Raw genomic sequence first — 14,630 nt, 5'->3', positions numbered from 1 at the left:
TTATAATTTGACAAATTTTAATAAGAAAAATGAATCAAACTATTACAATTCTGAGTGAATAATTTCACTGAAATCTTTCCATGAAATACCTAAAAAATAGATAAGTCATATAAGAAGAAAATGATTTGTGAATAGTTCTCTTTTTCACCTCTATTTTAGCTTTCCAACTCATGCACTTTCAAAGAAAATTACCCATTTCATTTGTGATACATTCACAAAGTAGAAAGTTAAATCTTTTTAATATTCAAAAACCAAGAATGATGTTAATGATGTTAAAATACGTACATTCAGTATGTGTCTCAGGTAGAAGTACTCTGCAGATTATTTCTATAGTATTTAATAGAATCATGGCATTTAATGTGTAGATTGGCTTCCAATGTGAGGTGATTTAGTCATGTCAAACAAGTGTGACAAAGTTGAAACTACAGCAAAAATAGTTTATTCTACAATTTCAAATTAAATCAAATTGTTTTAATTCTAGCTTGAAGCATACTCATAACTTGTATTTTCACTCTGAGTTTCTTCTCATTTACAACTCTACCAGACCTGGATTCAATAAGACACTAAGGAAGAAGAATATGAAAAGGCATAGGGAAATAAAGGTTACTGGAAATATCTGGGTCATGTCAACCCTTGTTATTTGACCCTTGATAATTTTGGATGCAATTACCGATTTCAAAATATTACATCTTCATAAATTCACCTGATGGAGCTACCAGAATTTTATTGTTGCCACTTTCTTTAACTGCTTTTGCTAAAGAAAGCGGAAACTTAGCGAGGGGATATAGCAATGTCTCGATGAAAATCAAAAGGAAGGTATGTTTGGTTTCCACAGTAACTCCAAGCCACATAATCAATCAATATTAGGAGATATAAAAGATTACATCATAGGTAATTAGGATCATCTTTGCAGAACTATAGTTTTACATAAACCATGACCAGAAACAATATACATGCAATGATATTGTAATATAATTGATTAATATGTTATTTCCAATAATTATATTATAATTTACTAGATAACATATTCTTTGTATTATATGAGGATACTTAATGATTTGTTGTGATACTTCCTTTTGTTCTATTGCTTTCCTCAATATTTCTAATCACGGTATTTATTTAGCATTTTGTTTGTTTTCTATAGAGATGGGGTCTCACTGTGTTACTCAGGCTGGTGTTGAACTCCTAGGCTCAAGCAAACTGCCCACCTCAGCCTCCCAAAGTCTGGGATTTCAGGAGTGGGCCACTATGTCTGGCCTAGCATTTTGTATTGCAATCATTTAATCTATATTGAATTACTTATCACATTCTAGAAAAGAAAATAATGCCTTGTTGAATGCACTGTGTCCAAAATTAAAAGTAAAAAAATATATAAAAATTACTTAATACCAGATAAATATTAATGGCTACAACACACATATCAATCAGACATTACTTAATCCTGTACAGATGTTCTAAAATCAACAAAAAAATAAATTTCCAATTGGCAAAATTTAGTTTTGTATTTCTCAATTTCTTAACCTTATAAGAAACCGAACTTGCTTTTTGGAGTGTACCACCTTGTTGAAGCCTCAGATTATAATACATTATTTCAGATTTAAGGGAGGCCAATTGGGAATAGATCGATCGGCATAGATATCCAACCGATTAGAAGCTGCAAGGATAAGTGGGGAAACCAAGGCTTGAATGCAATGATTTCTCACAGGGTAATGACCTGCAAGCTTTTCAGGAAACCCAAACCCACTTGATAGTTGGTAGTTAATGAGTATATAATTTAAGCCCCAGAAAAGTGTATAGTTACACTGAAGAGAAGCTGAGTGCATAGATAGAGCTGTTTATATAGATTATGGAATGAGAAGAGGAAATTTAACAAAGGTTGCTAAAATGCTAATAAACTGGAATTTTACTGTCTTTAAGATGAAAAGCCTCTGCTGAAAGTCAGCATAACATGAATTTGTTTTGATACTTCCTTTTGTTCCATTCTTTTCCTCAATATTTACAATCAAGGCATTTATTTAGCATTTTACTTGTTTTTAATAGAGATGGGGTCTCACTATGTTGCTCAGGCTGGTGTTGAACTCCTTTAACAAGAGTTTAAAAATCACAATATTTTATTAATTTAATCAGATAATACATGTTTTTAAAAACAAAAGCAAAGGTGAACTAGGCTCGTATGTCCCCGTGCTATCCAGTCATGCTTCATTAGGGTAAAGAGCGCAAGAGAACACAGACTGTGCCATAACATCACATTGACTGTCCAAAGGCCTAACACATTTTGGAATAAGTCTTGAAGAATAAATGCCCTTTTATAAAACAGCCAACTTTGATATATGATATGCCTTTCCATATTTCTGTGATATCCTAGTGCTGCTGCAACACTGTTTTAAGAGCATTCGGTAGTTTGTGACTTGGCTGCGTCGGTGTTGGCATCTGGTAATGCTTATATTCAATCATATTTCTTAACACAAGGCAAAAGGAGAAGCAAAAGAATGTCAAACATACACTCTCAATTGCAAATAAAATACTACATAAATCATAAGCATAGAGATCATTATTCTAGATATGATTTCTTCATCTTTGTGGGTTAAAAATTGGTAAAAACAGAGCTACCAAAGTACCAGGGCAAATCTAATGTGAGAAAAGTTGAGGTTATTACTTAGGTTAAACAATAAAGACCATTCTCACCCCACATACCCCAGCAACAAAAAATCAAGTGCAGATCACACTTGAATTATCTGAGTATTTCGGGCAAAAGCTCTTTCTGGCTTGCATTGTCAGCAATCCCCTTCCTTTAACATTTCACAGGTGCTATGAGGAGCTCTGTATGCCCCGCTACCTCTGCCAAGGTAAGTATTTCCTTAGTTACATTGTATCAACTCAGAATGGAATTTCCCCGTTTCCTCACATGTTTCTGTTCTCAGAGTCAAGGCTTACCCATGTACTGACTGAGTTTCACATCACTTGGCAGAGGAAAGGAGCAAAGAGGTCACACTGATGGCTAAACTGTTATTACAGTCCTGGGCTAAAACATGCAAACCGAAACTGGCCAAAGAGAGGTTTTATAGATAACCTTTAAAATTATAGGGAAGAGGCATAAAATAAACCTATTGATGCAAGTTTTACAAAGTTTATATACATGAAGTCAGTTTGTTTTCGAATTCTGAATGCAGATTTTGATATAATAACCCTTATTATGAGGCTTATTAACACTGTGTGAACATGAAGATTATTGTGTGAAATAGAAAAACTCCACACATTGAGACTACATTAAAGTGAGAGGGAAAAGATTTGGAGGAGGCAAAGCCTGGATCTGTAATTTGACTTGCCTTTCTTAAATGAGAGGATATATACATCAAATCATCTGTAATTTACCAGCATTTTACCAAACAAAGGGTTTCTGAACACCAAGGTAGGGACTGAAAGCAAACTACCACTTGGAAAATGAAAGGCTGTGTACTCAATAATAGAGTTGTACCTCAAATTATGAAGTTAATGTAAGACTTTCTTTGCCTAAGTCTGCATACACAAATAGAACAACAGAACCTTAAACTGTAGTGTGGGATGGGCTCTTGCCTTATAATTTATTGGAAATTCAAACTCCAGAATTAGGAGAAAGCAGATCTAGATTACAAACGAGTAAAAGCTTTTAAGGAAAAATGTATAAATTAAGGTACTTTAAAGCTATATTTACAGCATGATTTACAAATCTTAACACAGTTCTTCTGAAAATTATAAACAATCACGAATTTTTCTTTGGCATGGCAACAGAAATGAGTTCTCTATAGAATCTGGTTTCCTGCACTAATTTAATATTTCTACATCATTTATATACAATTGAATTTGAAAAATAACATGTTATCACCTGTCTATAAAGGCAAAAAAGATAAAAAAGTCAAGATACATTTTTAAAAAGTTTAACTAAAAAAATGGCAGAAAAAATATAAATCCTTTTACATTTTTTATCAGTTTTGAAATGATCACAGTACAGAGAAAAATTTGAATTTGAAAGTTCATTCTCTTTTTATTAGAGAACCAGGCTTTATTAAAGGGAATTTAAAATAATTTTTAGTTCCTATGCTGTATTATCAATTCCTTCCCATTGGCTGTCAAGAGAAGCAGAGGCTATAGAATATTTACAACCCTTGCATCAAATGACATCAACTAAATACATATTCGGTAACTAATTAAACTCAGGAAAATTCTAATACTAAATTTATTCATGTTCTCTTTCCTTTCTCAAACCCTGGCTCTCTCCACGGGGTTTTTGTCCTATTTAGTATAAGCAAATACAGTCTCCCCAGATGTAGAAGTGCTTTGTCACCTAACCCCAATGGAACTGTTCATATTGTCAAGTACTGTGCAACAATTCAGAGAGCTATGAGAAATTACAAAGCTTAGCAAGGGTAGAACTGATCATTCAAAATAACAGTTGGTGTTAATCTCCTCAGATAGGTCTGAAAACACAGGGAAGTCCCTCAAGTTTCTCAATTAAGACAGCTTTTGCTCCGTAAACAATTAAAAGAAGCCAAAGCAGGTCTATTTTTGAGAGAATTATCTGACTGACTTCTGCAGGAGTTAGCAACTGGCAAAATAAAAGTAAATTTTTACTGTTTCTATACACATGCAGAACATTTTAATACTTTGACGCCAGCTGCACATATAAAAATGACTTCAGAGATATTTCCATTATTAATGAAATTGTCTTTAAGTTTCCTAAAGAAGCTTAGGTATGTAATCATCTCAGTTCAATTATATTTTCATTTACTTCTGAAATTTACATTTGCATTTTTGCACAAATTATGTTGTGTTTGAAGTTATCATTACTTGCATAATAATAATATAATCTTAGTTTTTTTAACAGTAATTTAAATATTTTATGAATCATACTATAACATGTATGCATATATATTTTGGTATAAATAACTTTTATGGATAGATTATTGGTAAAAAAATTATATGGATATCTATTTTGATGAACAGTGGAAAGAAAAATTAATCTAATAATGATGCATCATTTGTCTAGGACGTTTATCAAAACAATATGTTGATGGCATTATTTTAAGATCACAGTTCAGCACATCCACATTTTTATTATATATTTATTGTACTGCCTGTGTTATTTTCCATCATGAGGATAAGTTATACATAAAAATAAACAATTTAACAATTGGAGTTTAACTGCTGTGAGATTTTATACAGAAAGTACATATTACCCTTAAAATCAGATGGCTTCCTATTTAAATTGAAAAACTTTCCCTTATATAAAAACATTAATTTAAAAACATAACAGTTTCATTGAACAAAATATACATTTCATAAACAATTTATACTATTTTCATTTCAAATATAATACTTCTTAGTATATGTACAATTATTTATTCAAGAAAAATTCAATTGATGTTTTTTCAAGGTCCATTGAGTATGTAAAATATCATAAATGTCTAATTACTAAACATTTCTTTCTATAGTCTAAATGCATAGGTTTTTATAAAATATTCATAAAATATCTTGATGATGGCAGATAACCAGAAAATTGTTTTTCACTCACAAAATTGCTAACTTCCCAAAATGTTCACATTGCCGAATTCTTTTTCTGCCACAAACTTTTTAATTTTTTTTTTTTAGCAGGTGAACTGGGATGAGTTAAGGTTTTGTAATTAAATGCCCCTCTCTCTTTGGTGCTGACAGAAACTCTAACCTCCATTTTAGCTATTTAACCTCCTAATAACATCTCTATATAATTTTTCTCAGTTATTGATCATGCCCTCATTGTTGTATTTGGCTATTATACTATGAGAATCTTTTTCTTATAAGGATCTTGTGAGGACACATATCACATACCATAAATAATGTCCTCGGCCCTCATCTAACCTACACGTTTTAAATGTAAAATAATAATTCAGTAGTTAGTCCTTGAATTTACATTTTAAAAAATTATACAAAACGAAACACCACTTTTAAAGAAATTGACCCAATGAGGGCACTTGTTAAATCTATAGTAGTTACCCTTTATTACAAATGCACTCTACTCCTGTTGCTGAATATGGAAAACAAATTTTACTTGTCCAAGTTAAAATTTGTTTTAGGGAAAAATCTATTATTCAAGTCCTATCTTGTCCTGTGTCATTTAATACCGGAACTAACAGAGTTTGGTTACATTCTCCATTTCCTAGACCAGCAAAGGGAGACTCAGAAAGATAAACTAGCCACTAAGCATCAGAGTTTGGATTTGAACATGACTCTATTTTAAGCTAAAGCTTTGCATAACCCATAGTTTTATACTGACCTATTAATATAAAACTAGAGTACAGAGAGCACTTCGTAGTAAATGAAAATCCTCATAAACATGAATTATAAGGAAAATATATTATCTCCCAATAAAACATTAAATACAAAGAAAAATAAAAATGATAAATAAGAAAAATGATAATACTGTATATGCTTTTCTCCCAGCTTTATTGGGAGATAATTTATTGATAAAAATTATATATATTTAAGGGGTTTAACTTGATATTTTGATATATGCATACATTCTGAAATAATCACCACAAATTCAAGCTAATTAAACATATCTATCAATTCTCATATTTACCAGTTTATTAATATGTTTGTATGTGTACACTTAATATGTAGCCTCTTAGTACATTTCAATGTGTATTGTTAACTATAGTTACATTTCTTGTTAACTTAGCACATACCCATATGTATCATTAATATGCCATTGTTAATTATAGTCACAATGTGGTACATTATATCTTTAGAATGCATTCATCTTGAATAACTGAAATTTTGTATCCCTTGACCAACTTTTCTTCATTTCCCTTATCTCTCACTTCTGGTAAACACTATTTTACTCACTGCTTCTATGAGTATAATTCTTTTAAATTCCACATGAGTGAGATCATGTAGTAATTCTTATTTAAAGGCTGAATAATATGTCTATATACATATGTGTATATATAAATAATGTATATAAATGTATACACATGTATAAATAATATATAACAATGTTGTATATTCTAACATATGAACAATATTATATATATTCTATATATAAACAATATTCTATATACATATGTACACACATCGGAATATGTGTGTGTATATATAATATATATTATAAATATGGTGTGTGTGTATATATACATACACATATACATATACACACACACACACACACACACACCCCATATTTTCTTTAACCATTCATTCACAGGTAGACATTAAGGATGTTTCCATATCTTGGCTCTTGTGATTAATGCTACAAAGAACATAGACGTACACATTTCACTTGAGAATATATACTCAGAAATGGGATTGCTGAATTAATCTATTTATTTCATATATTCCATTCAACATTTCCAGTCAAATTTGCTGATACTGAAGAATGAACTGTTCTTGCTGTATCATTTATATTCTCTACTATGGAACATACATACCAAATCACACAGAAAGCCCAGAGGCCGTGTTAGAATGTGAACAAGATTTGAGATCGATGCACGAATTGCAACATTAGCGAGGTTTTTTGTTGTTGTTGTTAACATTTTTTCTCTTATTTTCAAAGAAGTTTTAGTATAATATTTAATATAATATTAATATAATATTTGGAAGAAACTCATAATATTTAAAATTTGTCTTTGCTAAGTCATTCTTCTCTATAGTTAACCCAGATATCTCTATTGACTCTCATAAATCGCTTGTTAGTTTTCAATGAAATTCCAGCCATAAAAACCTACTAATCTTTGAAGATATTTGGAAATATTTATGTTTCTTTTTGTCCTTCGTTGTTGTTTAATGAAAATTTTTCATTTCCAAATTATTTATTCAAATGTCTTAAATGAATTAATATGAGTGGGTTGCCAAGATTTTCACATCACTAAATATTTGTGACAATATTGTATTCCTAAATAATAATTCAAATATTTTAGGAAAATATTGCATTAGATTTTTCTAATGCTATTTTGAAAGATTACATGTTATTTTGATATACAGCACTTTAAAACATGTTTTCTGGAGAAGTTAAATTATGAGGACAGTAATTCTATGAATAAACATTTCTATGAATAATTTATTTTCTTAGGAGCATGTCATAGACCCTAAAGATGCTTATTTGAATGATTCTATTGGATCTCCTCCTAAATTAAAAAGAAAAAGAAATCACTTGAACCTTGAATTTTAGAGCTCAAAAAATGAATATTTCTAAATTAAAGTTTCAGTGAATGCAAATAATTGTAGGTATAAATGTAAAAATAATAAAATCATATTATTCCAATAACTTTTGATTTGGGATATCCTTGCTGTATTGAGTCATCAAACAGGACAAATGAAACAATTTTTTTTTTTCCAATAGGTTCCCTTTTAAAAGGACTCTGAATGGAATAATATGTTAGAATTTGGGGAAGAAACCATGTGATCTTATTTGGCATACAAATTTATAATGGTAGATGTAAAAACACGTATAATCTTCCCTTGTGAAATTCATTTGTATTTGGTAAAGCTTAATAAAATGCAAAGAAGAATAAATTAGTAGTCCTAATTGCTATCCTTAGGCAAATTTGTGATAATTTCCCTTTGTATCTAGAGAAGGAAAACGTATATTAAGGCTGTGAAAATGCAAATAGTGGTACTAACCACCTGCTTAATGAGAAAGACAAGTGCAACCTGTTTCTGTTATATATTTCTTTTTCTATTTATTAAAAAATTTGAATACTTCATATCTGCTACAAAACCACAGAGCAGGTGTTTTCTCCTTAAAGCCCTGGTTTTTTAAAAGCCTGCCAGCATTTAGATGCTTGAGAAAGCTAACACTTATATTTAGCCAGACCTATGTGTATACCAAACATTCTGAAGCTATCTTGAATATGTTTTTTAACCTAGGATCACAAAGTTTAGTATTAATGAGATTAATGCTGAAACCCACAAATGTAGGAAAGTTATTTAAAATAGTTTTAAAGTCTAATACACATTATTTTGAACACAGTCATATATGAGTTGCATGACATGGGTTCATATTTATGAGCTGTACCCATACATAAGTTAGGGATGTTAACACCTTAAAATTATATGTCAAGCTCACGACAAACGGTAATAAAAGCAAATGGAGAAAATAGCTGCTGGAATGTGGGATTCAAATATATTGACTGAGTTTTTCTAATTAGATCAGTTGGCAGGATAAAACAAAATTCCAGTGGGTATACACAAACATACACATTCCATACATACAATTTAATATGAACTAAAGAAGAATTTTTTTGTTATATTCTCACTTCCTTGAACAGTGCCTTGGCATACTGTAGGCTTTAGTTGTTTAACGCATGAAAAAATTAACATTGCTCTATAGTTCTGTAATTAGTATAGGAAAAGTATGATTTCTCTGTGTGTATCTATATATATTTAGAAAAGGGTAAGTGGTCAAATTTCTACAAAGTTAGATCAATTAATTTCCACAATATGTAACTAGAAATCCTAAGCATGGTAAATCATAACTTACCTTCATCATACTATTTAAAAAGTCAAAAAGAACATTCATAGGATGCCGAATTATTGTCATTGTAGACCTCTGTGTTTTAAGAATAAAAACACCATAACAAGAGAAAGAAACAAACAAAAACAGACAGACCCTAACTATAAACATCACCTTATATTCTAAGGACTAATTCAAGAATAATACAGGGGAAAACTAAATTTTAATATTTTGAGATCTAGTAAAGATAAGAATTTCAAAAACAGCACAAAATCATTTGTTTAATCCAGAAAAAGAAGGAAAATGTATATAGAGTGATACAATGCACTAAGGATTCTTCATCTTTACTAAACATATGGCAGAAGGTAACTTACTTTTATAATCCCAGAATTTTGCTTCATGTGGTAAAGGAGAATTTGAGAAAGGTTCTTCCCTACTCAAAATGACCTCTTTTAATAATGTCAGTACTTGAAAATGATCTCTCTTATACTCCTTTCTAGAATTACTTATGAGACTTTCAATAACATTCCATAACATTAAGAATAAAATGCAAAGTCTTCTCCATAGTCTGTAAGACCCCATGGGACATTGGCTTGGCTATTTGTCTATTCTTACTTCATTTAATTCCTCTCTCTGATCATGTCATTCCAGGCAGGACATCCTTCATACTGACCTCTGCCAAGGCTAGGTTTCCCTAGATATTTATGTGATCACGCCCTCACTTCATTCGGGGCTCTGCTTAAACATCACCTCCTCACAGACTCCTGCTGATTCCTCTTTACAAAATTAGTCCCCACTCCCACCACCATTTACACAGCAACTTGCTCTGCTTCATTTTTCTTCATACTTTATATCATTAACTGTTTCAAAATTAGAAATTTGGATATATTAAACATTATATATTAATGTATATAAATTGATATTTTTATCTATCGATGCATCTATAAATATATCTACCCCCCGAATATAAATTCCATGAAGACAAACAATGTATTACTTTCTTCAGTATGGAATCTCTAGCAATTCAAAATTCTAAAATCTCCCTAAGCATAGTAGGTGCTTTTCAATTTTTATTAAATTAAATGAATGGGCATATATCATTTCAATTAAGATGACCAAGTAGGAAGTCATTTGTGTTAGACTATGCATGTATATGTGTATACATATTATATATGTGTACGTACATACATATATATGTGTGTGTGTGTGCTCAGTTCACATCTATAAATCAGAGGAGATAAGTAACTTCCTGAAAATGACATAACGTAAGAGATAAAGTCACTAATAAACTACATCCTAAAATGAAAGAAAAGGAGCATTCTTTAAAGCTATTCAGAATCTGAGCATCACGAAATAGAGTAGGCAGGACAAATATTTGCAGAATTAAGTGAGAATCATTTGTCAAGAAGGAGAGTTGAAGATAAAGAATGTAGTATGAGTGGCCTAACCAATAGATGGGGAGAAAAGACAACGCTATCATGGGCCTTGAAACTTAAACCTACATTTTCTGCTTCGTGTTTCTGTGTCACAATAAACTGTGGAGATGAAGACGTCTGGTGAGGTTTCCAAGTTGAAACAGCTTCATGAAGCACATTATTTTCTCTGTGATGTGAAATCTATCTTATTTTCCATTGACATGCCCAGGTTACCAGAATGGCACAGGCTTGTCCTGTCACCAAGGGTGACTCCCTTTTGTCTTTAATGTTAGATAACCCAGTAGAAGTAGCACATGTTACACAGTGGTTAAATGCTGCTTTTAATTTAAAGGGTGGGAGAAAGAAGTAGTAACAATTAAGATTGTGCTTTGGAGGAAGAGAAACTACTATTTCAGTTTTACTAAAATGTCTACTTATGTCTGCACTTAGAATAAAAGAAAATGTTGCAATATAATTTTTTTAAAATCTTGGTAAGTGGAAAGGTTTACTCATGTTCATTAAGAATTAGTATTGAAGAACAGCTAACTACATAACATTACTTCCCAGAAAAGCTTGTGGATTCTCTTTCTGCAAATTCCAAAGAAAGAATAAAACAATCAGTGTACTTAGATGGTTTAATTTGATTTGACCTGGACACGGTGATAATTTATAGATGTTTGAAAATAGTAACTATTTAATTTTATTTGAGTGTAAGCCAACTTAGTAATTATATAATCCATTCATTCATCTCAAATGATATGGAAGACTCAAAGAGCCACATGAACCGTAAACAGACCCTCCAATGTGCAGTCAAGACAGAGAGGCGTGACTGATGTCATCTGCCTAACAAGTGAGCAGCTGGCAAAATCCCTATATGAGCAATAGTTACTACAGGGTACCAAAGGAAGAGAAAACTATTTCCACTAAAAATGCATCTCATGAATTCTCATACAGATGCTTGGAATATATTGGACCTTGCAGGATACACACACACACACACACACACACACACACACAAACACACACCCCTACTTCTTTCTCCCACCCTTTAAATTAAAAGCAGCATTTAACCACCATGTAACATGTGCAACTTCTACTGGGTTATCTAACATTAAAGACAAAAGGGAATCCCCTTTGGTGACAGGATATATATATATATATCTCCTGTGTGTGTGTGTGTGTATATATATATATATATGATGGAAAGGAAGAATAACACAAATTCAGGCATGATTGTAAGAAAGTAAAATGCATGTCGGACATAATAATTGGACAGGCATGAAAGTGCCAAGTATTTATGTAGAGAAAAGATATGAGATAAGGCAGAAAAGAGAGGCTAAGGCAGGGCACAGTGGCTTATGCCTATAATCCTGGTGATTTGGGAGGCTGAGGCAAGAGGACCACTTGAGGCCAGGAATCTGAGACCAGCCCAAGCAACACAGCAAGACCTCTTCTCTAAGAAAGAAATTTTAAATTAGCCAGGTGTAGTCCCAGCTACTCAGGAGGCAGAGGTGGGAGGATCGCTTGAGCCTAGGTTTTGGAGGCTTCAGTGAGCTATGATTGTGCCACTGTACCCCAGCCTAGATGACAGAGTGAGACCCTGTCTCCTAATTTATAAAAAAGGCTAAGATATTAAGACACATGAGGCAAACACACACACACACATGCATGCATATATTAAAATAGTATATATATATATACGCACGCATATAAACATATACATATATAATAGTATATATACAAAGTACTGTCAATCATTTATTCAGATATTTGAATTTTAATTTATATTATTTGATTAGATACATTGAAAAGATTTTTCTGGTGTATCTTTGTGTACCCAAATGATTGATCTTTTAAATACTCTGGAATGTGTGCATCCTTAAATAACACTGTTACATGCAATGGAGGTTTTGCAAAAAGGCAAATCAGGCAGTGTATTAGTTTAAAAAATCAAAACAGTACATTAGTTTAAAAGATTAAAAGAAAGATGAACAGCTGCCGATACACAGAAAAAGAAAGAATACAAGATGGTAACAATAAGAAAAAGTAATATTATCTCCATAATCTATACATAAAGTAAAAGCAGTGAGAACCAGGACAGATAGTACCAGCCTCTGAAATCATATCTGATCATGCCAGTCTGCAGCGTGCATCATTCCCTATAGGATGTACTATTGAAAGAGAAGATTCGAATCTTCCTGATATAAGCATCTTAAGTCATTGAGTGGATAATGGAATGGCTCTACAGTCCTCCTTAACCTTTGAGGACATTTATATACTATAATAAAGAAAGTATTTAATGTTTGTAGTAAGTAATTTTAATAATCAAAAAGTCAAATAATGTTTAATACAATAGTATATGCTGGCATAATTTCAAAAATTTTATAGTTATTATATTTAAATATCTTCTAAAATGTGCTACCAATAAAATTCACTATCAAAATATGCATGATAGCCCACAAGAATTCTTCACTGGGATTAGGGACTTAAAAGCTACATTCTAGCAAAGATCATATTTACACTGAATTTTAAATTTGCCAGAAGAGTGTATGTTTGAGCAGTCAGATGAGCGCTAATATTTTTTTTTTAAGTTTCTGGGAACTATGAATAGTTTCATTCTCCTCCTGTGGATTAAACTCCTATAAAACACTCATGAAATATTCATATTTGTTTTCTCACTACTCACAAACATTTTTCTTACATAAATTAATATCATTTATTTGTACTATTTGTTTGATTCATAAAATTATGCATGCACAGAAAAGCTCATTTATTTTATTGAAAAATTTAAAAAGTATTTGCATAGAAGTTCTTCTTAACATATAGCAGAGACCAGGCTGAGTACAGAATTATGTATGAATTTGTGTCTTCATCTTAAGATATGTGAGGAGGTTTCCAGCAGACAAGTAATTTTACCTAAAATTGTTATTTTGCTTAATGTTTTTCTTAGTTTAGTGCCTGTATACTTTGATCTACATGGTTTAAATTCATTAAGAATGTAATTACATACAACATCCTAATTTAGCTATGGTTCTCTTTATGGGTGCAATGAACACAGTCCAAGATATTCTTGTTTGAATTTTAACATACAGAAACCTTTCCACAACATGCAAATCAGAACAAATTTTCTTTCACTGAAAATATGGAATTAGTGTGGATTACTTTTCTTCTTTTTTGCAATTCATAAGTTTATTGCAATTTAATTTAACATAGTCAGATGAATTTTATAGTCAATTTCTCCTTTACCATATGAAATACAGTAATTTAGAAATGATAGTCATTTTTTCTTTGGGCATTTATGTTGGAAATAGTGTAATCATAGAAAATACTCTAGTAGAAAAATTTTTAAAAGCACTGTAACTCATAAAGATTCCAAAATCTGTAGTAGTTTAAAGCTAAGACCAAATACTTATTTCTTTATTTATTTAACTTCAATTTCCAGGGTACATGTGCAGGTTTATTACATAGGTATATATGTGCCATGACGGTTTGCTGCACCTACAGACCTGTCCTCTAAGTTCCCTCCTTTTGTCACCCCACCCTCAACAGGTCCTGGTGTGTGTCCCCTCCCTGTGTCCACATGTTCTCATTGTTCAATTCCCACTTATGAGTAAGAAACGTGGTGTTTGGTTTTCTGTTCCTGCGTTAGTTTGCTGAGAATGATGGCTTCCAGCTTCAACCATGTCCCTGCAAAGGACATGATCTCATTCATTTTTATGGCTGCATAGTCTTCCATGGTGTTTATATACCAC

General features: G+C 31.6%; 1 protein-coding gene across 1 annotated transcript in view; it reads right to left on the bottom strand.

Annotated features, from left to right (window-relative positions):
• Positions 1 to 14,630, bottom strand: part of NCAM2 (neural cell adhesion molecule 2) — a 422,844-nt gene that overhangs the window by 79,864 nt on the left and 328,350 nt on the right. The gene's annotated exons all lie outside the window — the stretch shown is intronic.

The sequence above is a fragment of the Mandrillus leucophaeus genome, unplaced genomic scaffold, assembly GCF_000951045.1.
Source record: "Mandrillus leucophaeus isolate KB7577 unplaced genomic scaffold, Mleu.le_1.0 Scaffold33, whole genome shotgun sequence".
NCBI classification, from domain to species: domain Eukaryota; kingdom Metazoa; phylum Chordata; class Mammalia; order Primates; family Cercopithecidae; genus Mandrillus; species Mandrillus leucophaeus.
Note: the sequence above shows the minus strand (reverse complement) of the source record. Positions and strands in the feature narration are given on the sequence as shown.